We start from the raw sequence: 23,919 nt of genomic DNA on the forward strand, positions 1-23,919 counted from the left end.
ATACAAAAATAAAATTCAATAAAATATTTTCAATTTTTCATCATCCACAGAGAGGAATCTCAGAATACCATAAAGAAAGTCTAGTACATCTGCTTGTGTCTTACTTTCTTCATTTTTGAGGGAAAGTTTAAGAGCATCTTAAGTTAAGTATCTTTTGACTGTCCTCCCTTGATTTTTTGAATGAAGAATGAAGACGGAGGTGCTATCAATTTCTCTTATTGAACTCAAGAAGAATGTTATTTGAGAAGTTACACTGAACAATACAATCTCCAAGGAACCTAGTTCACATGTAAATAACATGGCAAGATACTAGATTTTGGTGCTGCCACACAATGATGGGTAAAATTGAAACTTCCATGTAAAATTTTGCAGCAGGTGAATAGATTTTGCATACAGAAATGATACAAGTCATTCTGAGATAGATAAAGATACTAATATCCAGCCCCCAAATTTGTCCCCAATACACTGGATTCTGATACCCATAAAATTGTCAGATTGTCACTGTGCCAACTTGGAAATTATGTGCCAATAAAGAACTAGGCCAGAAACAGAGAAGTAAGTACTCACAGGTATCTTGACCTTCAAGGATTATGTGATAATTTGTTATAAACTTATTTCAATTGCACACAACCACAGCTCTCTTTACAAGTCTATTTCCTAAATAAGCTTTAGCTTCACTCTGATGACCAACTAAACTTTAATCGTAATATAAAAATAACTTAATAAGCAATGCATTTATACATGTATAAGGCCCCCTGAAATGTTGAATAGAACAATACCAGACCTGTTCACTTGTTATTTCATTCTAGAAAGAAAAGTTTAATCTCAAGAAGAGATACAAAGTGATGATTATTTTTTATTTGTCTTTAAGAAAACCAAAAGAAAAAATGCTATGAATTCTCCCTAAGTTTCAGATAAAACACAGTAACAAAGTGGAGAAGAAAAACAAAAGGAAAATAATATCTTTGGTAATTTTGTTCAAGAACCTTTACATTTCATTCTTGCTTTTATAGTCCATATATTCCATCTCAAACCTCTCAAACATTTTTTCCAATCTTTTGGTGTGTTGATGAAGGAAAATAGAAACAAAAGAATGCCACATATAAGACTTCTAATATCATTCAGGAAGTAGAAACAGACCACAGAATCACTGCAACATTTGGAACCAGAACAAAAGTCATCTTAATAACATACCACAAGTTGAAGCAATATCCCCAGCCTGTGCTGCATGCCATAGCTGAGACACGCATTACTTTTGTTCACTTTCACTGAAGCATATTAGTGGTGTTGTGTAGCATGTATCTTAAAAGTTCTTATTAATTAAAACAAACCCAGGGCCTGGTATTGGGGTGAATGCTGGAAGATCAGAGAAGCAGAACAAGTCACAACCACTTCACCTTGCCAATTCCTGAGCTGATCCCATTTCCTCAAACTGGAAGCCTCTGAGTCCTCATCCAGAATGAGTCTCAGCTGAACTGCTGCTAGAAGCCTAAAAGCTGAACCCACTCTAGTTCCTTGTCCTCAGGCCTTAAATACCTTTCTGCTTCCAGCCATCTTTCCTGGGATTAAAGGCGTGAGTCACCATGCCTGGCTGTTTCCAGTGTGGCTTTAAACTCACAAGAGATCTGGATGGATCTCTGCCTCCCAGGTGATAGGATTAAAGGCATGTATCTGCCACCATTTTCTGGCCTCTATATCTAGTGACTGTTCTGTTCTCTGACCCCAGATAACTTTAATAGGGTGCACAATATTTTGCGGAACACAATATCACCAGAGTGTTGTTTTAGAAAAGGAAAGATACCAACAAATAGGAAACAGCTGTGTTGAAAGGACATGAGTCAAAATTCTCTGTATTTTTCCCCAAAACTGAAGTTCTATCAATAGCCCTAATATTGTAGCGTTTCTCCTTCTTTCTTCTACTTTTCCTTCCCCATCACATTTGTAGAATTTTAAATTTGTCAACATTTTACCTTGTGTGTTTATGAGACACATGCCATTATAATATCGGATTTACTATTAAAAATCCTTTATTTTAACAAAACTTAAAAAAAAAATTCAACTCCCTGTGTAGGGTAATTCCACCCTGGAATGATTCATTTAACATCTTGATTTTTTTCAATGTTGATTTGATGGTAAGAAAACATGTTATTTATGCCTCTAATATTTTCACATACATTAAAACTCAAAATGATTAAACCTTTGTACACTTCTGCAACAAAACCTGTTATTCCTAACTATCAGTCAAAGTATTTCTTTGGCAATATCATTAAGTCTCTAAAATTTACCCATTGTAATGTGTCAGGCACTCTTTTTCCATGTTGCTTTTTAATATGTCTTTCGACCCCATGACTTCCAAAAGACAGTCAAGCCTCCTTGCATGAACATACAACCCACACACAGTAAGGACATGACACACATACTCCCAGCATAGTTAAGTGTTCTGTAAACTTCTAGTTTCATTTTGAGTATGCATTTCCTCTTACACCAAAATGTTCCCTACACCTTCTAAACCGTGATCATACATTCTGTAGACTCTACTGTAGGTATTCTGTACAGAGGATGCGATGTGGTTGTCCTGCGTTTCTGATGTCAACAGATGTGCTTTCTTGCATTTTTGTGGACAACAGCATTTTTAGGAAAACTTAGACCTCAAGAATAATTAGATACTCATGTTTGGCTTCAAAATGTTTTTCTTGCACATCAAGACACTTTGGGAGTAGAGATAATTAGAGATTATTATATTTTCTAAGAGTTTATGTAAATTTTCCTTAAGACAGAGTTCCTTGAAATAAATTTTATAACAGTTCATTCTTCCACAAGATGTGCAGTAAATCATTTATTTCAAAAACAAATCATGGTAACCTTTACAGTGCGAAGTAACTTGATTAGTTTTACTGTGAAACATTTTCATTATCACAAAATAAGAGAGAGTTTAGGAGAAATATCAGAAGATAATTCACTGTATACTGGTTCATTTGGATGGTTTTGGGAACTAGGACTTTCCTAGGAATTAATTATTTCAGTATATTTTATATTTGTTTTGATGTTAACCTGAGCATGAGACCTGAACAATGCATCATATTACATCTTGATACCAGTATTCTATCAGAAGTTCATTATGAACTATACTTATGTAAATGTGCTGGTCTCTCTCATACCCTAGCTTTTCTTCTATCCTTCATACAAAAAAACTTGTAATATTTTGTGACTGGTATGTAATTAAAAATGGGTGAATATTTTCTGGAATTACTGTGAGAAAAAATGGATGTGAATGGCTTTGTACAAAGAAAAACAGTTATTTTACAAAAATTTATATATGATACTGTTCTCTTAAATATTGAAATACACTTTTGTCAGATGTTAAAAAAAACATACTTTCTCAAAGGCTAAAGAGAAATTTTGAGGACAACTAAATGATTATCAAAACTGTGAAATAAATATATGATATATTTCTCATTATAATAATTAGGGTAGATATTTTATGTGAAAAATGTGCATATTTTTAGCAGTGTATAAAGTTTATAGGAGTGTGGATGATATCTATCATCTTTCTCAAGTACTTGACACTACATCAAGCCTGAATGTGACACACTGGTATCACAGTTGACTCATATCAACAATACTCAAACTTCTAGATGGTGTCTCTAGACTTCAACACATCTATGAGGCCCTCTTCATCTACTGCATTTTGGCTAACTAATACTTTGTCATTTTGTTGAGTTTTAATTACAATAAATACTTCAGTCTTTATAAATATTACTTCTCAATTAGGTATAACATTTCAGTAGTTACACTCCAATTTTGCTCTTCATATTAATGAGACAAATATCTTCATTGGTTATTTTATATTAAGTCCATGGTTGTAAATTTTAGAGAAACAATTCAGTAAATTACTGACATTATAGTCATATAACCAGTCATCCCTGTTCCTTTATGTTATCTTCTTTTGAGATCAATCAGAAAGCACTGAGTATGAGTTAATTTCTTTTACTTCATTAATTTCTTTGTATTATCATTGAAAGTACTTATTCTGTTTTGCTTTTATTTTTCTTTCAGAAATAAGTAAGTGGATACTATTTTTAACTCTTGTCCTTGGCAAAAGCCCACTTATAGCTACTCACAAGGACATTATTTGCATGTTGGAATATTTCATATAATTTAGCTACAGTAGTTTAGAAGCAAAGCTTTCACTACATTTAGTCTTTTGCATTGAGCTTTTAAAAACCTTGATTTAAATGATAAGTACTTCTCCTCCTTAAGCTTCTCATATAAACAGAGTTAGAAAATGGTAGAGTCAACAGACATTGGAGCTTGAAAGTAATTAGTTCATGAAGGATGTGGCCTAGACAGATAATACAGCCCAGAGGCAAATAAATGATAATGCTTGTGAATGAGATTTATAAAACTACAGAATGCTTTTATCTGTCAGCTCTTACAATGACTGAAGTCTTCTTTGTTTTGCACTAGAAATGTATTACAGACAAAAGAACTGGAAACATTAGATTCTGGCTAAGGAAGAATGAACAAACTAAGGAGAGGAGATGTGAGCAATCTTGCTACAAGAATGTTTGGCTGCTATATCTGTCACTAAAAAAAGAAAGTAACAAAACTATTTTTATACCTTTTATAAAATAGTTCTTCTTTAATAACATACATATCTTAAATATTTTATGAAATAAACATGATTACCTTCTAATAAGAGAAAATTATAAACACTGTAAAAGACAAAAGAGAAAAATATTTTAGAAAATCAAAGAATAAACCCAAAGTAGTTCCAGATATGAGACAGATGTTGGAATTATTTCATGAAGGATTTAAGCAACTGTGGACAGTAAATTAAGACCTTGATTTTATTTCCTTAAATTTTCAAAGGAATTTGCCATTAATTTTTGGTTTTGGAAGATAAAATTATTACCTCCTAGTATCGGAGGCAAGAAATCTCAAAGTCCATGTGCAACTTTGGAGGAACATTTTGTCCACCACATTGAACCTGTAAAGGGGCCATTCCATCACACTGTATAATGAAATGTATGTGTATGTATATATGATGTGTATGTGTGTGTGTGTGTGTGTGTGTGTGTGTGTGTGTGTGTGTGTGTGTGTGTGTTATTCTAACCTGGAAGGTTAGAATACAAGAATATACAGGTGGAGATCATACAGCAACCTCACATGTCAGTCCATGTTTTCTACCTTGTTTGATACAAGGTCTTTCTCTTTTCACTTCCATTTACTCCAGGATATTGTGCCTGTGAGATCTGGAGGATTCTTCTACCCCTATCTCTTATCTCCCTGCTGGGATTACAGAAATGCCCAACTCAACTGTATGTACCTTTATATTTTTTCTATCAATACAAGCACAGGTGTTCATCTTACATGGCAGATGCTTTACCTACAAATTCATTTACACAACCCCTTTAGCACATCTTTACCTAAGTTATTCTGTGGACTGTTTTGGACCCCTTCATTTGCAGCTCTTTAAAGTCAGCCTCTGCCTTCAATATTATTTGCATGTATCCAAACTTCAGTCATCTTTCTAGAAGGATATTCAGTGACCTGCTTTAGGTTCTCCTGTCAGCTCCTCTTGATTCACTTAAATTCATCTGTAGTTATAGTTCAGTGAGATTACATCTTGAGATTCTGTGTCTTATGGAGTCAATACACTTTTTTTTGCAAAGACATAACTTAGTCTATAATATTACTAGCAATTGATGGAGCAGATAAGAAAGAATGATATTAACCATAATTAGGCTTGGTTATATTTTATGTGTGCATGTCTCTTTTTGTATGACATGGATTCTTTCTGTGTCTCTCACTATATATTGCTAAGCACAAGTATGGATGTAAACTACATATATATATATATGTATGTATATAATACATATCATGAGAAGAAATTAGAAAAGAAACATAAAAAAAATCTCTCTTCATATAGTATATAATTAAACCAAATCAAAAACTCAAAAAATGTAAGGGAAATAATTCAGTAAATTTAATATTGGAAAATACATATAAAATATAGATTTTTTATATGCAAACACAAAAAGCCATGCTCCCGTTGAAATGATGAATAAATCAACATCTCAAGTAAAAAGTTCGTTATATTAAAGCCTGTATTAAGAGAATAGAGTGGGAAGACACACAAGAGAAAACTACATTAGTATCATGTTTTCATCTGTATAGAAACAAATCATTAAAAAATAAACACATTCTATACACATGCTTCATAACTTAGAAAAAGTGTCATTCTAGAATCCCACACTGCAGGCTCTAATTGACTCTCAGAATAAATCTCTATGCTCACACTTCTTTCATCCACATGGAGCTAAGAGGAAGTTAAATATAAAGGTAAGCAAGAAACAAGAACCAGCCCCACATAAGTGCCATTGTCTCTTAAAGACAGAAAATATGCATAGAATTGTGCTTTTAAATAACTGTTATAATAAAACATTCAATAGTTTGAGTTAGTGAGAATTCTTAATGTACCCACTTATAGAAATATGTACCCACAACTAGAAATAATATAGCTAGAGCCCAAGAGAAATATCTAGTTTTTCATTGCATGCTCTAGTTGAATTTATAAGAATAAATTTGGTCATTCACTGAAAATAGAAACCCAGTATCAATAAATGCAGCTGAGAATAAACCAGCCTAAAATAAATGTTGAGAGATAAAGAAACACAGAAATGGTTAATATGACTGAAACAAATTCAAAAATATAAAAGGACAATTGTCCAAGAGAAGAAACTGTGAAAAGGAATAAAACAAAAATGTTGCTGAACAGGAAATTTGAACTTTAACCATGACCTTTAACAACAGCAGAAAAAGATAAAGTAAGATGTAAAACACTTTTAATGATAATAGCCATTACCGTAAAGATATGATTTGGCATTTAAAACTATTTCTATTCCTTTTCATTGATGTTCATGTTCAGAAAACCTAATTATTGCAACACATCCCTGTGGATGTACAGACTTTAATTGTCAAAACCTTAGAGACAGTGTATGAGCTCATTTTCTGTATGTCTAGACCTTCTTATTACAAAGGCACCACTCCCCCTCCCTCATTTAAAAGCATAGTGAATCAGAAAAAATACCTTCTGGAATCAGGTTCTAAAACCTGGGTGTCATGCTCATAGTAATATAAGCCAATATGTCATTGTTATCTATGTTTCTACTGGAACAACTCAGTAGATTCTTAGATAATTCATAGAATTTATCAGAGACTGTAAGAGAAACAACTAACATTAGTTTTCCAACAGCTCCATTAGGAACAATAAGCAGAAATACATATTAAGAAGTGCAAAACTAGCTAAAATCAAATAAATATAAACTAATGATTATTTCCTTGGATCAATTTTCTAACAGTGTATCAATCATAATATAGTCTATATTAGTATTTCACATACTTTACTCCCTTCATAAATTGTCATTTATTTCTAGAAACCACATAAATATCAGTTTACTGGCTCTTGATTGGTTCAAAAAATATACCTCTAGGTTTCTAACGGAAAGTTAAAAACTTATCTTTCTAACAATGATCTTCCAAGTGTTCTGTAAGTCAAATAAACTAACCTGATCAATTTTATCAAAAGAATGTGTTTTGAGAAATATTGTCATATAAACAACTCTTTGAGCATTTTGAGACCTGAACTAAGATAAAATAAATACTTTGATTGTTTTGTTTTATTTAAATAGTGTTTAAGATGTGATTTTATGCCTGAAATAACTACCTAGTAAAAGTATGAGAAAGGACCACGGAAAAATAGATGACTTCTCTTTAACTGGAAAGTATCTGTTCACTGCATAATTTATTTTCAAAAATTTCATTACATCTCTGTTTAAAATGTGGTTATGATTCCATGGTTCTCTGGGAGATAGAATCATATGTCAAACTTTAATAAAACCTTTTCAATTTTTGTTATACAACTTATAAAGCTGAACTATAAAAGTAACTGGCGGTGATCTATTGGCTAAAACCATATGTACAGGGAGTCAGGTTTTATTTCTTTTTTCTTTCTTTTTTTTTGTAGTGCAGGCATATGTGTATGCTAAGAAAGAATTTTAAGCATCATTAGTGCCGATGCAGGGAACACTGCAGTCATTTGTCGTGAGTGGTAGCCTCTTTGATGCAGTTCCAGGGGGGGATAGAGGGGCCTTTTTCATCTCTAACATTTTTATGTCTTACAGAAAAAGCTCAGGATGTTTATTCTTCATTTGTATAAAGAGTTCTATAATCTCAATTCATTTTTCCTCCTGACAAACCAGTATGCTTTCACAGACTGTGGTTTTTAAGCTCATTAATAGCAATGAAGTTACATGGTTCAATCCCATTCTTCCATGGGATGCTGCTCACATCACAGGAAACAATAAAATACGTGAAGCAGAGTATGAAAACATAATGGAATGTTGATGCTTGGGGGTGTTTGAAGTAACAGTTTATTATCCTTAATAAGCCAACGATGGATGATAGGAGGCGAACAGGATGAATAAACATTTAGAAATCTCTCTCTTTTTCGTGAGTGTGTGTGTGTGTGTGTGTGTGTGTGTGTGTGTGTGTGTGTGTGTGTGTGTGTGTCCAGTAAGGCACAGACTTATTGGCAACTGGGACATTATCTTCAGCACAGCAGTCTGGATAGCTGCAATATGCTCTATTTGGAGTTTCCTTGGAAGGTCTCCCAGAAGCCACAGATAATGTTGAATGCAGCTGTTGGAGATCATTAACATAAATACATTTGTCCTAGTTGGAAATTTAAAGTCTAGAACTGAAACATATTTCTGAGTTCAAGTCTTAGATCAAAAGCACTGAAATAAAAAATGAATGAAATAATGAAGAACTAAAATGTTTATATGTACATTTGGTACAGAAAGTGATTCAGAGGTCATTAGGACTGGTTTGTTTCTTAAATAAAGGTAGTATTTCAGATAAAGAAGTAAAGTTTGTGACATTGTTCACCTAAATAGAGCATTCTTTCACATTATGAGCCTTAAAGTTATGCTTCTGATTTATGCATCTATATAACTATCTAGAGAGATAAAGATCTATATATTGTATTTTTGAAATAAAATATGTAAAAAACTGGTAACATTCACAGCTTTGACTAGAATGGCTGTTCTCAAAAGCCAAAGTAAACTTGACTGCTTTCATGGGAAGGGATCCCCACTGTCATGGAGCCCCCTAATGGTTATTACAGCAAAGACTGATTTAAAATACTATTTTGTCAGCCAAAAAATTCTGTGTACCCAGTACATAAGTCCATGCAAATACTTTCAATGTCTGGACTACTTTCTATGTAGGTTTTCCTTTTGCTGTAAGACATTAGATAACTTGTTTCAATCTTCTAAATTCTTGTTTTCAAATTCATATTTAAGAACAACATGAAATTCCTCCATCAACCTCTGAAGGCTTGCTAAGATAAATCGTCAACAACGATTACATGGAGGAAATATATGCAAATTTATTAAAGAAGAAAAAGGAGAAAAATCACATCATTGGAAATACCACTATAATTACCAACTGTAGCAAAATTATTTCGGAATATTTTTATAAGGGAGACGGCTAGAACCCATCATGAGGTGACTATATAAATTTTAGGAGAGCTCAAAATGCTACAAAATGAAACATCCTGATGAAAAAAAACAAAAATTCCAAATAGACTAATATTGATTGATTGTTTGACTAAAGTAGAAGACAATATCATGTTACTAGTGACTGCCCAGGTGTGCTGATTGACACCAATCTATCTTTCTCTTTTATGATGTTCATTAATGAAAACTCAAATACAGACCAGACTAGAATTGATTACTTCCTTCTTGGGGTACTTAGATTTTAAATACAGGCCAACACATTTGGAAAATTCTCTCTCTTATCTTCAAGAGAGAGAAATAAGAAAAGATCAGAAAGACATGCATCTTGAGGCTACTTTTAAGCCTTTAAGTTTAGTATTTGATACTATTCCTAGCATGTATAAAATCTCATTTAGAGTCACAATTTTTAAGATTCAACATATAAATTGAAGACAGTATAAATCACATGACCTACTAAAGTTAAAACATGATTACACTTATTGAAGTTTGTGGTTGTTATTGTTATTCTTTCTTAAGAATTAAATTACTAAAGACATGGTTATTGTGCAGAACAGAAAATGAGAAGGAAATGATCACAGATAGACAAAACGCTTACAAAAAATAACCTTAAACCTTGTGGTACATTGAGCTCTATATTTGTCAATGGGAGTATATGTAAAATTCTACAACCTGTATAATATTTTATTCTTTAAACTGACAATTGGATTAAACGACAAGTCAAAATGGTTTTTTGTAATTTTGTTGTGCTTACACAGAACAGAAATGGAAGGGTTTAATTGAAACATAAGCCGGAATATTTGACAGACATAATTTTTCATTTAATATTTTTGATAGTATATAACTCTCATGGTTTATATACAATTGAATTGTCCAAATTTAGACACTATGAATATGCATTATATTAATGTTTCACTCTAAAGATATTATTATTATTATACAAACATTTAAACATTAATAAATCCTCAGTTTTTTATTGATATAAAAGATGGTATTTATTGGAATAGTCAGTAAATGTGTTCATTTTATATTTAGAAAACTAATTTTTCAATATTTGTTCCTTTAATATTTGGAAAGCCATTGTCAATATACTTTCAGTAGTTAACTGTCTCATATTTTAACACTTGATATTTTATCTTAATACCTTGTCCTTTAATGTTGTGTCAGTGATCTTCTTTTAAAAATATCTTACATTTGTATATTATTTTATGTATTTGCTTTTGATTTTAATTTTATATAATTATTTTATTTATATATAGTTATATATATTTGTTCTATCTTTTTTTTTTTTTTTATGTTTTTCGAGACAGGGTTTCTCTGTGTAGCTTTGCGCCTTTCCTGGAACTCACTCTGGAGTCCAGGCTGGCCTCGAACTCACAGAGATCTAACCTGGCTCTGCCTCCCAAGTGTTGGGATTAAAGATGTGCGCCACCACCTGACTTGTTCTATCTTTTTATCCTACAGATCCTTTGAATCTATATCACTGCTTCCAGTTTACCATTTCTATAGGATTTCTGAATGTGTGAATGAATGGACTCTGTTCTGTGGGCCTTCTCATGTGCTCTTTTATTTCCGTTTTTTTTTTTTTTTCAGCTCAAGTGTGTTATTTTTTGTTTTATCTTATTTCACTTTAATTTTATTATTTTTATATTACCCAAAAGAAGTCTATCAGTTTTCTAATGAGAGACACAAAAGGCATGGATTTAGGTGTGTAGGGAGGTACGGAGAATCAGAAAGGAGTAGAGGGAGTGTAAATCATCATCAGGATATATTATGTGAGGAAAAAAAATCTATTTTCAGTAACAGGAAAAGATTTAATGAGCCTGAAACAATTTGAGTGCATTTCATAAGTGTTGATAGTTCATTAAATTTTAGATAATCTTCTAATTACAATGCATAATATAATACAGGAATCAAGTACTTCTTTCATTGAACAAATTACATCATAAATTAAGAACATATGGATATGTGATGTCAATGTGAGAAGAATGCCAGGAAATGAGACAATAGTGTAATTGACAAAGTATAATTATTGAGAAACACTTCATGGAAGAATAAGAAACAAACCAACCCATGGACAAGAAATATAACACAAACCATCTTATTGCTTAAAAGTGAATATAGCCAATGTGTGTGCAACTTGTATGTTGGGTAGGAAAACTGGAAAAAGAAAGATTGCTGGATCTCCTGAGATCTAGAATTGACATACAACGTATTTTAATTTTAAGTTATTAAAATTCACATTATAGGAGTAAGTGAAATTATACCATCACTGTAAAAGAAGTTTTATCATGTTTGAAATTCCAAATACTCTTACAGTTACTTTTGTATAAAAAAGCAAACTAAAGAAACAATGTGAATAAATGAGAAAAGCAGTAGGAAAAGTATATTTCATTTTGTAAATAATATATAAGACTGAACATAGAATAATACTTAAACTATTTGTGAAATTGGAAGCTGTATTAAAAAGATATTAAAATTTATAGTATAAACATATTAAAAAGTATAGTTCTTTATGAAATAAATTTGATTTTAGACAGTTCAATACAAACTTACCATTCTTACTCCTGACCTCTTTATTATCACTGTCAATATGCTCCTTCCCACAAATCTCTCTCATAATTTGGGCTATTCATTTTTTCATAATCTACTGATATTGATCTGGTCTATATGACTATGAATTTGGAGAGATCTGTTTTAGCACAGCAATAAGAACAAACTAAAAACAATGGCTATCCCTCTCCAGATCCTATCAACAGTCAATAGTTCCATGTTAAATGGTATGAGCCCATAAATATATTCCCTCTCTCTTCTTTGGCTTATTGTTAATAGGGCTGTATAGTTTGACTATTAATACACCATGGCAATTATTTTTATAAAAATACTTTCAGTTTGAAAAAGGAGGTGGTAAACATTACATTGATTAAAGAGGGTATCAGATAATTCATGTACATTCTAAATTTTAAACCATCAATTTACCTAGATAACTTTTTGATGCTTGTCTTGTGATAGCTTTGAACAATAGATTATTAAGGGATGCAAATCTGTGCTTGCACAGTTTTTCTTTTCATTTTGGTTTTGATATCCATCCTGAAAGGTCTTAGAGCAGTTAGTCATAAAGCAGAAAATAAGATACATTGAATATATTTGCCTTATTCCTTCTTTACATTTATAGCTTATTCCTGAACAGCCAAGCTGCATTTAAATATCTCACCTCATCTGCAGATAAATGACAGGGTACTTAAGACCAGGATATCATAAATAATAGAGAGTGAGTCATCATGTTGGAATAATTACTAAAGTTAATATGTAGGAAAATGGAGGCTAGAAAATACAAAGAGCAGACAGGTTAGAATTAGGAAAAAAAATATAAGCACTCATTTGAAGGGAATGTGCTGATATCAACTTGTTCAATTTTCCTAATGTAAGTAAAACAATTATAGTACGAATATTTTATGAAAACATATCTAGACATTTCAGGATTAAAATTAATTATAATTATAATATTACTAATGGAATCTGCAAATGTTTAATCATATATTTATATTAATAAAATTTATAATTTATATATAATTATAAAATTACTAATTAAAATATAGATTTTTGCAATAGAGTTCTGTGGTGATGGGGTTATCAAGTAATGAGTATTTTTAAAATGGTGTTATCTTAACCCAAATTCCATGTTAAGAACTGTGGCTGTGACAGATTTTCAGGTCATTTATGATCTGTTGGAAGTATTTTCCAAACCTTTTCAGTGTCATGTAGATTAAAGGATCTGGGAGGTAGTTCCTCCCATATTAATAAGATTTTGGCAGACAGACCCATGGAGAATAAGTAAAAGGAACTGAAAAATGGACCTCAGCTACAGAGTATATTATTTGCCATCATTTGCCCAAAAAGAGCTTTTTTAGACAGAGTGAGTTCTATAGGCATGTTTTGGTTTCTTGTTCATTTGAAAATATTTCTAACAATGAAATCTATATCTCTCCATGGAAAACAGTAGTACTGTCTTTCAATCCCATCACTTTACTATTGGTCACAAGATCATCCTCTATTTCATATCACAATTAGAGGCCACTGGTGTTACATGAGCTCTTATATCAATATCCATCCTCTAAATTTTTAGGATAACTCATAATAAGAAAATCATTTGACCAGTAATTTCTGAGATTTCAGACAAATATTGAATGGATTGATTGCTTTGAGTGTTCAGAGGGTATGTTAGATATGTGGAAGATGTTTAGGACAGAGGAAATGTTCACTTCTTCAATTGATGATCAGAAGGCCACTAGGAAGGTTACTTGTCCCCTGAATCTCTTTTAAGATCCTCAGCTTAGCCATTCTGACAGGTGTAAGATGGTATCTCAGAGTTGTTTTTATTTGCATTTCCCTGATGACTAAGGATGTTGAGCAATTCCTTAAATGCCTTTCAGCCATTTGAGATTCTTCTGCTGAGAATTCTCTGTTAAGCTCTGTAGCCCATTTTTTTAATTGGATTGTTCAGTATTTTGATGTCTAGCTTTTTGAGTTCTTGATATATGTTGGAGATCAGCCCTCTGTCAGATGTGGGGTTGGTGAAGATCTTTCCCCATTCTGTAGGCTATCCTTTAGTCTTATTGACCGTGTCCTTTGGTCTACAAAATCTTCTCAGTTTCAGGAGGTCCCATTTATTAATTGTCGCTCTCAGTGTCTGTGCTACTGGTGTTATATTTGGGAAGTGGTCTCCTGTGCCAATTCGTTCCAGACTACTTCCTACTTTCTCTTCTATTAAGTTCAGTGTAACTGGATTTATGTTGAGATCTTTGATCACTTGGTCTGTGCATGGCGACAGATATGGATCTATTTGCAGTCTTCTACATGTTGATATCCAGTTATGCCAGCACCATTTTTGAAGATGCTTTCTTTTTTCCATGGTTCAGTTTTGGCTTCTTTGTCAAAAATTATATGTTCATAGGTGTGTGGATTAATGTCAGGGTCTTCAATTTGATTCAATTGGTCTATATGTCAGTTTTATGCCAGTACCAAGCTGATTTTATTACTATAGTAGAGTTTGAAGTCAAGGATCATGATGCCTCCAGATGTTGCTTTATTATATAGGATTCTTTTAGCTATCCTAGGTTTTTTTGTTTTTCCATATAAAGTTAAGTATTGTTCTTTCATGGACAGGCTTCTGGAATCTGGTGCCTGTGTTGTGACACCTTGCACAGCCTTGGTGCATTGGGAAGGGGCTTGACTTTGCCTAGGCTCTGTGTGCTGAGCTCTGCTGACTCCTCATGGAAGACCTCGATTTTGGGGATATGGGGATGCAGGGTGGCTTGGGAAAGAGGGTTGGGGGGTGGGTGGAGGGAGGAGGGGGTATCTGCGGATAGTATGTGGAATGAGTAGACAATTTCTTAATAAAGAAAAACGAAAAAAAAAAAAGAAAGTCAGTCATTCTAGAGCAACTCCCTTCAAAGGGAAGTTTTTAAATAATACCACAAATTATTCAGGAAAATCCCCTATTTGTCCTACTATGATTTGGCTGTTAATTGTTTGGGCATTTGTTTTAAAGTTATGACTGATGATCCCCTTGAGGGTTTTATTTTAATTTTTATTTTGGCTTGGAGAGATATTTGTTTTAAATTTTTACAATTTAACAAAAATATCCTTGATCCATAAAAGAAACTGCCCTGGCCAGAAACACCTCTTATTACACTAAGGTCACATATCATATGACTATTCATAGTAGAAACAGAAACTTCTGCGTTTTTGTTTTTGGAAAGCTTTGTAAATGTTATCTCAGGATAAATAAACTCATAGAAATAAAAAAAAAAGATTAGCGAGTGAGCCTTCACAATATATGTAAAGTCAAAACTGCTATGTTCTGGTGCTAGCCATTAGGGTCATGCTCAAAGTATATTACTAAGTTCCTCCATTACTTCCTAAAAAGTTCATGTATTTGTTACTTTCTAAGCATTGCAACCAAATACTTAACAAGCAACCTAATGGACAAGCAGCTTATTTTGGCAAATAGTTCAGCGTAATTAAGTTCATCATGGTGGGTACGATATGGCAGAGATCATTGTGGATGGAACACAGTGCTGGTGCTCTCATATCTCATTGGATAAGAAGGCAGAATGCAGAAAACATTAGAACTAAGGTAGTGTTCTCCTTTTCTGTATTTATCCAGCTGAATCCCTCAGCTCACGAGACAGCACTGGCTACATTTTGGGGGAGACAGTCTCTGCTCATTCATTATTCTCTAGAAAGCCACAGACACAACAGTTAAGATGACAGTCTAAATGAACAATCGTAGCCTCCAAAGCGATAACTTTGTGCAAATGACCAAGTCCAAAGTCTCTTCTTAGCCTCAAGACAAGTTGAGTTGTGAGCTCCTATAAAAATAATAAAAGTGGGGCTGGAGAGGTACTTTAGCAGGTGGGAGCACATTATACTCTTGCAGAGAACCAAAGTTGGTTCCCAGTATGTACAGGCAGCTCACAACCACCTGTGATGCCCACGTCCGTGAGATGGACATGAGTGATTTAACCGCAATGGGACAGTGTTGAATTTAATTGCACATATAGACTCTGTGAACTGTGATGATTTATGAATTGTTTTATGGAACTGTTTATGTGAAAATGGAAATACTTACAAACACTTTTGTGTTAAAAATGGAACTGTTTAAATGGAGAAGCTCTTAATAGGAAGCTTTTTAAAATATTAAGAAGGGGGACCTAAGGGAGCCCATAGAGGTTTCCTAGTGAAATAGGAGCTTGCTTTATCAGCAGGGCTGCCTAAGAGAATGATTAGACCAGAAGCCTGGGAACTAGGTGTTTGGAATGGTCTACATTTGGCTGTATCTAGCAAGGAGGAGGTATTTTGCCTCACCCCATGGCATTGTTATAAAAAGCCCTTTTGAATAAAGTTCTGGGCTGGTGAATATTGATCCAGGTCCTCACAAAGCTATCCTGTGTTTTTGTTTTTCCTCTCATTGGCTAGGCCTATCATTCTACCTACCAGTTCCTTATTTCTCTCTCCTCATCATAGGAACCTTGGAAAAAGTGGGGGCTGATCTCCCACATACAAAGGCATCTATCTTCCTTTTTTAGGCCAAAATATGAACTATTTTTCTTTTACACGGAACTCTAGGAACTTTCCTTCCTTGACTGGACCTTTATGTGTGCTCTTTTTCGAGCCAAACTGAAACTTCCTAATTTTTTTATCATTTTTACTCCTATCTCTTAATGATTGTTATTATATTTTTATCTAAAATCAAGAAGACATGCCCATGCCACAATCTGACTATCTGGCTGCTTTAAATTATTATCCAAGTCTATATCTCAATTGCCTTTGCTCCTCGGTAATAAGGAAATTCCCCTTTCAAATTCCAATTAGCACCCTCTTGGTTATATGATGTGCAGGCCTCTATTCTTAGCACTCTGTCTTCTGAGAACTCTCTAGAATCACCATTGAGCTTTACTTCAAGCCACCTAGCCTTTCTTTCACCAATCTTCAAAATTCTCCCATAAAGCAATTAACAAGGGTGCTTCCACATCTTCATGTAGTACTTAAATCAACAGCTCATGCTCATATAGATATCAATTTCTGTAGGGGGTCAGCATTAAGCAAACATAATGAAGTACCCAAACTGACTTAGAGGAATAATGGCCTATTTTATATTCAAATTTGAGAGGTTCCTACTCCAAACAGGTCAGATCTATGACTCAGGTCAATGGTTGGCATGACATGTGCAACAGTGGAGACTGCATGGCCACACAATCTGCTTGCTTTGGAACAAAGAAGCAGAACAGAATGGTAACAAGCTTAAAGTCTCACACTCTCCAGTAGGAGCCCATACCAATTTTCTGCGGATGAATCATTAGATTCAACCTCCCAAAAGTTCAGTCACACACAATATCACAACACTGGGGACCAGGCAATGAACACACACACGGTTGAGGAGGGTATTTAGTCTCCACACTATAGCGTACTTTATCACTTTACTGTGGTTTTCTGAGAGTGCAATGGAATTTATGTGTTTAGAGGCTGACTTGTAGTTGACTTCTTAGGCTGTCAGAATTGTGAATACCAAACTAACAAAGTTATTTTATGAGAGTTCTTAAAACTACATGTCTGCTCCTCCTTCGTTTCTCTCCAGAACAGTATGGTCTTCCCACAAATATCAACCAAATATGGCATATCAATTTGTATTAAGGCTACACACCTCCCCTTGTATTAAATCTGGACAAGGAAACCCAGTAGGTGGAAAAGGGTCCCAAATCTAGCAAAAGATTTAGACATTGCCCTTGCTCCCACTGTTAGGAGTCCCACTAGAATAGCACGTTTCCCAGTGCAACATATATACAAAGGGCCTAGGTCAGTCTTATGCAGGCTCACTTGTTGTCAGTTCAGTCCCTGTGAGCTCCTATGACCCAAGGTTAGTTGACTCTGTGGATTTTCTTGTGATGTGCTTTACACCTCTGGCTCTTAGAGTCACTTCCCTCTCTTCAGCAGGATTGCTCAAGATCTACCTAATATTTGGCTGTGGATCTCTGCACCTGTTTCCATCTGTTGCTAGGTGAAGCCTCTCTGATGACCGTTCAGCTAGACACTAATCTGTGTGTATATCATTCCATTAGGAATCTTTTTATTGACTTTGCTTTGCCACCCCTGTTTGGTTCCATTCTAGTTCTCCGGGCTATCCGGCCTCTCAGTCCTGTCCCTCCAGGCTGTGTCAGAGCAAAGCAACAGGCTAAACTACCAAGTTCTTACTACTCTTACCAGTTAAAGGCAATGACTCTTTTCCATAGTTTTCATTGGTTGAATTTTAGCTTTCCAAAATTTAAATTGTAATTGCCTCAATTTTGGAAGGAAAGTTAGTATCTTTTTATGGTGTGAGGGTGATACCACTGAGAATATATGACAAACTAAGACACCGCCTTTCAAACCCAAGCATTCCGACAAGGTCCTGATTCTTTGTCATCATGGAACTGTTATGTTCAGATCCTATCCCCTGTCTTTGGGAATAACTGTGGTTTAGGCTCCGATTAAACATTAGTGGAATTAATACAAGAATATGCCCTCCTGTGTTTGAGTAATATTCTTTGTGTTGCTGTCATATCTATGGAAAATATAATCTAGAAGGGAGTCCTGTGTATACATTAATGTCATAATAAGATACATAAAAAAGAGACACTAACCACTGTTCCTGTATTCAACACCCTAGTGATGGTGTCTGTTTGAGAATTAATGAATAAAATTTCTAAATAGACATTTTACTTTTCCTTCTTTTATTTTGTGAAACAGAGTTTTACTATGGATACTTAGTAATCCAGCCTTGAATTCACAAAGATCTGCCTTCTTCTGCTTTCTAAGTACTGAGAGTAAGTTGTCTGTCACTAAAAGACAATTCTTAAAAGAAGGCATTAATATGAAAAATATATACATATATGTATATATATATATATATATATATATATATATAGTGCTTAACATTAATACTTATTAGACAAATGTCAATTATAATGGTGACTCAGACATTGTTTTACCCAACTAGAATAGATAATAGTAATTAAGTGCTAAAGGTGGTGACTAGGGCTAGGACTGAAACAGCAAGAGATTGCAACATTGATTACTACATTTTGAGGAACAATAAAATAGAGCATAAGCTTTAAGCCAAAAAAAAAATGGGGTGAGGCATTAATTCATGACCTCACTCATATTGACCCAGTACTTCTAGCCAAGAATCAAGTCTTAAGTAGACCACAACTTCTCAAAAATAGTTTCCCTAACTCAGGAAGAAAGCAGTTTCCCTAGCTCAAGAACAATTATTTTATGATCTGGGTTGCATCCTTGTATTGATTTTTATTTTTTATTTTTTATTTTGCTCTGGCACTGTGGTAGTTTGAATGAAAAAAATAACCTTTGCAGTCTTAACCTTTGAAATACTTAGTCCCTGACTGATGAGACTCTTTGGGGGATTTAAGAGGTATGGCCTTAGTGGGGGAATTATGGTTTGGAGGTTTCATAGCAACACATCATTCCTAGTTTGATGTCTCCCCTTCTGTTGGATATGAACCCTAACTTTTCTATCTTTTCCACAATATCTTTACAGCAGCAACATGGATGCTGAACAGCTGGAACCACAAAACACAATAAATTCTTTTTCTACAAATTGCTTTGGTTATTGTGTTTCATGGTAGTTTTTGTTCTGTTTAAGCTTTCTCGGGCCCTAGGTGGAATTTCAGCCTCCACATCGGAATACCAGAATATGTTGGTTTTTCATTTTATTCTTTGGGGGCCTACCACCTAGATCCCAAATAAATACACGGAAACTTAGTCTTACTTATGAATGTGCTGCCTTAGCTTGGCTCGTTTCTAGGCCACTTCTCTAACTTAAACAATCCTATTTCTCTTTAAATACATTTGCCTCTGGGCTTTTTAAACTTTCTTTGTTCTATTTATCATTCTTTCGTTCTTACTCCATGGCTGGCAGTGTGGTGAAGTGGCTGGCCCCTGACGTCCTCCTCTCCTCCTCTTCTCCCTCCTCCCTCTTCTGCTCTTGAGCCTAAATTTCTTCTCCTATTTGTTGTCTGTGACTGGTAGTCCCGCCTATTCTTTCTTCTGCCTAGGTATTGGTGATTGAGCTCTTTATTAGACCAATCAGATGTTTTAGGCAAGCAAAAATAATAAATGAATAACCACAGATTTACATATTAAACAAATGCAGCAAATCTTTGCATCATTACACAAATATTCCCCAACATAAGCAAATGTAACTCATCTTAAACTAATATTCCACAACATTGTTATAGAAAATTAACAAATACACTGACCATTCCTACCTTTGGAAATAGAAATTTTACACCACACCATTGAATGTTGTTCACATGTAACACATTTCTTAATTTAACAGAGGCATTCAGTTAAAGAGATGACCTCGTGTCTTAGAGGAAACTTTGAATTTTGTACTTTTAAACAGTGTTGGAATTTCAAGACATTGGAGCTTTGAAGTTGTAATGAATGCATCATTGCTTTATGGATAAGAAACTGCAGGTGAATAAGAGTGTCATTTGGAAACTTCAAACTGAAACAGAATGTATTACCACACTATTTTTCAAAATATATTTTATTCTCTACTATTCCAAGTTCACAAATCATTATATCAAACCACAGAAAGTAAAATATATTCTTTAGTTAGTCACATTTGACGTCACACTCAAAAAGGATGAAGTAGTGACATGCATTTTACTTGACATCTCTGTAGACCTGAAAGATAAATACATGAACACTCACATAGGGCTTCAGACTAAACAAGTATGCTTCTTATCATTAAAAGACAGCAAAGAATGATGTATAAGATTGCTTTATTTTTTTTACCCAGTTCAGCAAAAGTAGTAACCACTAGCACAATCATTGTGTGAATAGTCCTACACCTAAGGAATCTCCAAAAATCAGAATAGGATGGAATGGTTTGACTTGAACTCCCTGTTCAAAACATAAGAAATGACTCATACTCAAAAATATGAATATTAATGTAGGAGGTTGAAAAGGTTTTTTTATATATAAATGTCTATTTGGCAAACACAAAATAGAAAGTTTTAATGTCATTATTTATGAAAGTTATTTCATAAATTCATTCATAATTCATAAATAGCATTGACTATAAAAGTATTCTGTGACTTGAATACAAATTTATTATGTAATAATTTCACCTCATTTTACTGAAACCTTAAATTTTACTGATAATATTTTAGCTCTTTTCATTCTTAGATATAAGCTGCCAGAAGCTGTCAGTCAAATATAAACTTATTTTGTTTTTAAATATTTAACAACTGAATTATTTGGGAAATTGATTTTTTAATAATGGTCAATTTTGTGAAATATTCTAATGTTTTCTCAATATTGTGTCCTGGCAGCAACTTCAGGGTCACACAGAAAGAATACTTAAAAGTCAGTTACTAACTGAAACAATTTCAGAATTGATGACTTCCTCTTTTGGCCAAAGGGAAAATGTAATAAGATTTTGTAGCTAAGTCCCCAAAGCATCAACACTGGCATTTTTTTCCAGGCTCAGGAAAGCAAAGTTATTATGTACTTTGTTTTAACAACAGTTTTATTTGAATTAGAGTGTTGGTTCTAGGGCTAATGATGTGGAAAGAGAAAAGTAATTCCTAACTGGGAAAGCTAATTCTATATTTGAAAAATCATCTATAATTAAAAATATTGCCTAACTAGATAGTCTCTTCTTATTCATTGTCCTTTCTCTTATATTTGCCACATTCCTGCAGAGGACAGATGAGATTAAATCAAAATTGTGGAGACAAAGAATATGACATGAGAATTGGTACAAACAATGAATATATATATATTCATTTAACAACTTGATATGATACAAAGATATATCTAGCAATAGGTAGATGATAGAGAGACACATACATATTAGATGGCTCAATTATTTACCAAAATTCAGATAATCATCCAATTTCACATTTTTTGTGATTAGTGAAGAGGAGAGACAACCAATAAGGAAAATATATTTATCTTCGTAATTATGATTCTGCCAGTCAGGAAGAGACTAAGTCTACATGTATTTTCACCTCTTTTTTTCTTGGGTTGAGTAGAATTATTATTACAGGAGTACCTCTGTCCTCAAAAAGATGCTGATGGTCTAATACTCATCAATTTGGAATTACACTTGACTTGAAAATAAACTTTGTAGCTGTAATAATTTCATGGCAAGACTAGGAGGACAGATACAGTTGTAAAGCGGCCTTACTAATCAACAGTCATATCAGGACTTCCACTGAGTTGAGGAGAGAAAATGTTATTACTATGCAAAAGAGCATGCTGGACTGCAAATGCATACACATACACACATACATACAGAGAGAGAGAGAGACAGAGAGAAACAGAAACAGAAACAGGGACAGAGAGACACAAAGAGACACACAGAGAGAGAGGGAGAGGAGAAACATGAGATACATATTCCGCATATTTATAAGATAGAGAACAAGTTAAAAATGAGTCCTTAATCCCTTATGAGTCCAAGATCTATTTTCAAACAATCCCCCAAAGCTCAATAAAATTCCTGGAGCAGATGGAGTCTTGACTGTCCATAGCTTTCTCTGATTATACATACTCAGGGAGCCACATCAATCACAGTGTACTGTTTCCAAGGTTTCTACTACCATAAGAGAAAGTAAAGCTCAAGTTTCCCTGGGCAATGACTGCCATTTTATGATACTTCATATACAGGGCATTCTGTTGTTATTCTGAGAATCACAAGCAAGAAGAAAGACAAGACAGAGTGACTCTGCCCAGTGAATCGTGTAGCCAACAAGATCATGAAGGTTCTCATGAGAAGAAGATTCTGTTTGAAGATAAAAACAAAGGAACAATACTATTTGAGAAAAGAAAAGCATAAATTGAAATATTTCAGTTAAACACTAAGAACTTCCAAATACAGTAAAGTCATCTATATGAAGAAGTGGAAAGGAACTATTCTTGATTACAGACCTCAGATAGCATAAGGTACTGAATGATTCTGTTATTTATAATATTATTAGGTCATTGTCTGCTATATTTCTCCATATTCTGTGGCTCAAGTATATGGTATATTCAGAAACATTGCACTAGAATTCTCGATTTTCTTTATATACAGCAACAGTCACTCATTAAGTCTATTTGATAATAGCCACATTACTTGGGCATGGCAATATCTCATTTAATATTATAAATAGCAACTCCAAACTATTAGATGAGAATAGTTTTCATTCACTCATATGCCATTCAAATACCTTTTAACCATGTGTGCACAACAAAGAATGAAAACTGAAATCAAGGAAAAAGAGGCTACCAACTTGAAAATGGGGAAGCATGGGGGTAATGCAGTGGAAAGTGGCTGGGAAGGCCTCGAGAAAGGCAAAGGATGAGAAAGTGATATCATTCTGTGCTGACAGAGCGAGAATCAATCTTCTCCAGGGAGTGGCTCCCTGAAAGGCTACCCATTCCAAAGGAACACTGAATGGACTTAGCATAGTATATGTACAAACACACACACACACACACACACACACACACACACACACACACACACGCACACGCACACGCACACGCACACGCACACGCACACGCACACGCACACACACACGCACACATGAACAATTCAAAAACAGCTATGAATTTGAGAGTAAAGTGGGGGAATGTCCCTCGAGGTGTTGGAAGACAAGGAGGGAGACATTGACATGATATAAATACAGTATGAAGACCTCAAAATAATTTTATTTTATATATTTTTAAAATTTTTTTATTTTTTTCATATTTGACTTTTTTAGTCATTTTACATACCAATCAC

This window comes from Peromyscus californicus, unplaced genomic scaffold (genome assembly GCF_007827085.1).
Source record: "Peromyscus californicus insignis strain IS unplaced genomic scaffold, ASM782708v3 Scaffold_18__1_contigs__length_77618521, whole genome shotgun sequence".
Classification (NCBI taxonomy): domain Eukaryota; kingdom Metazoa; phylum Chordata; class Mammalia; order Rodentia; family Cricetidae; genus Peromyscus; species Peromyscus californicus.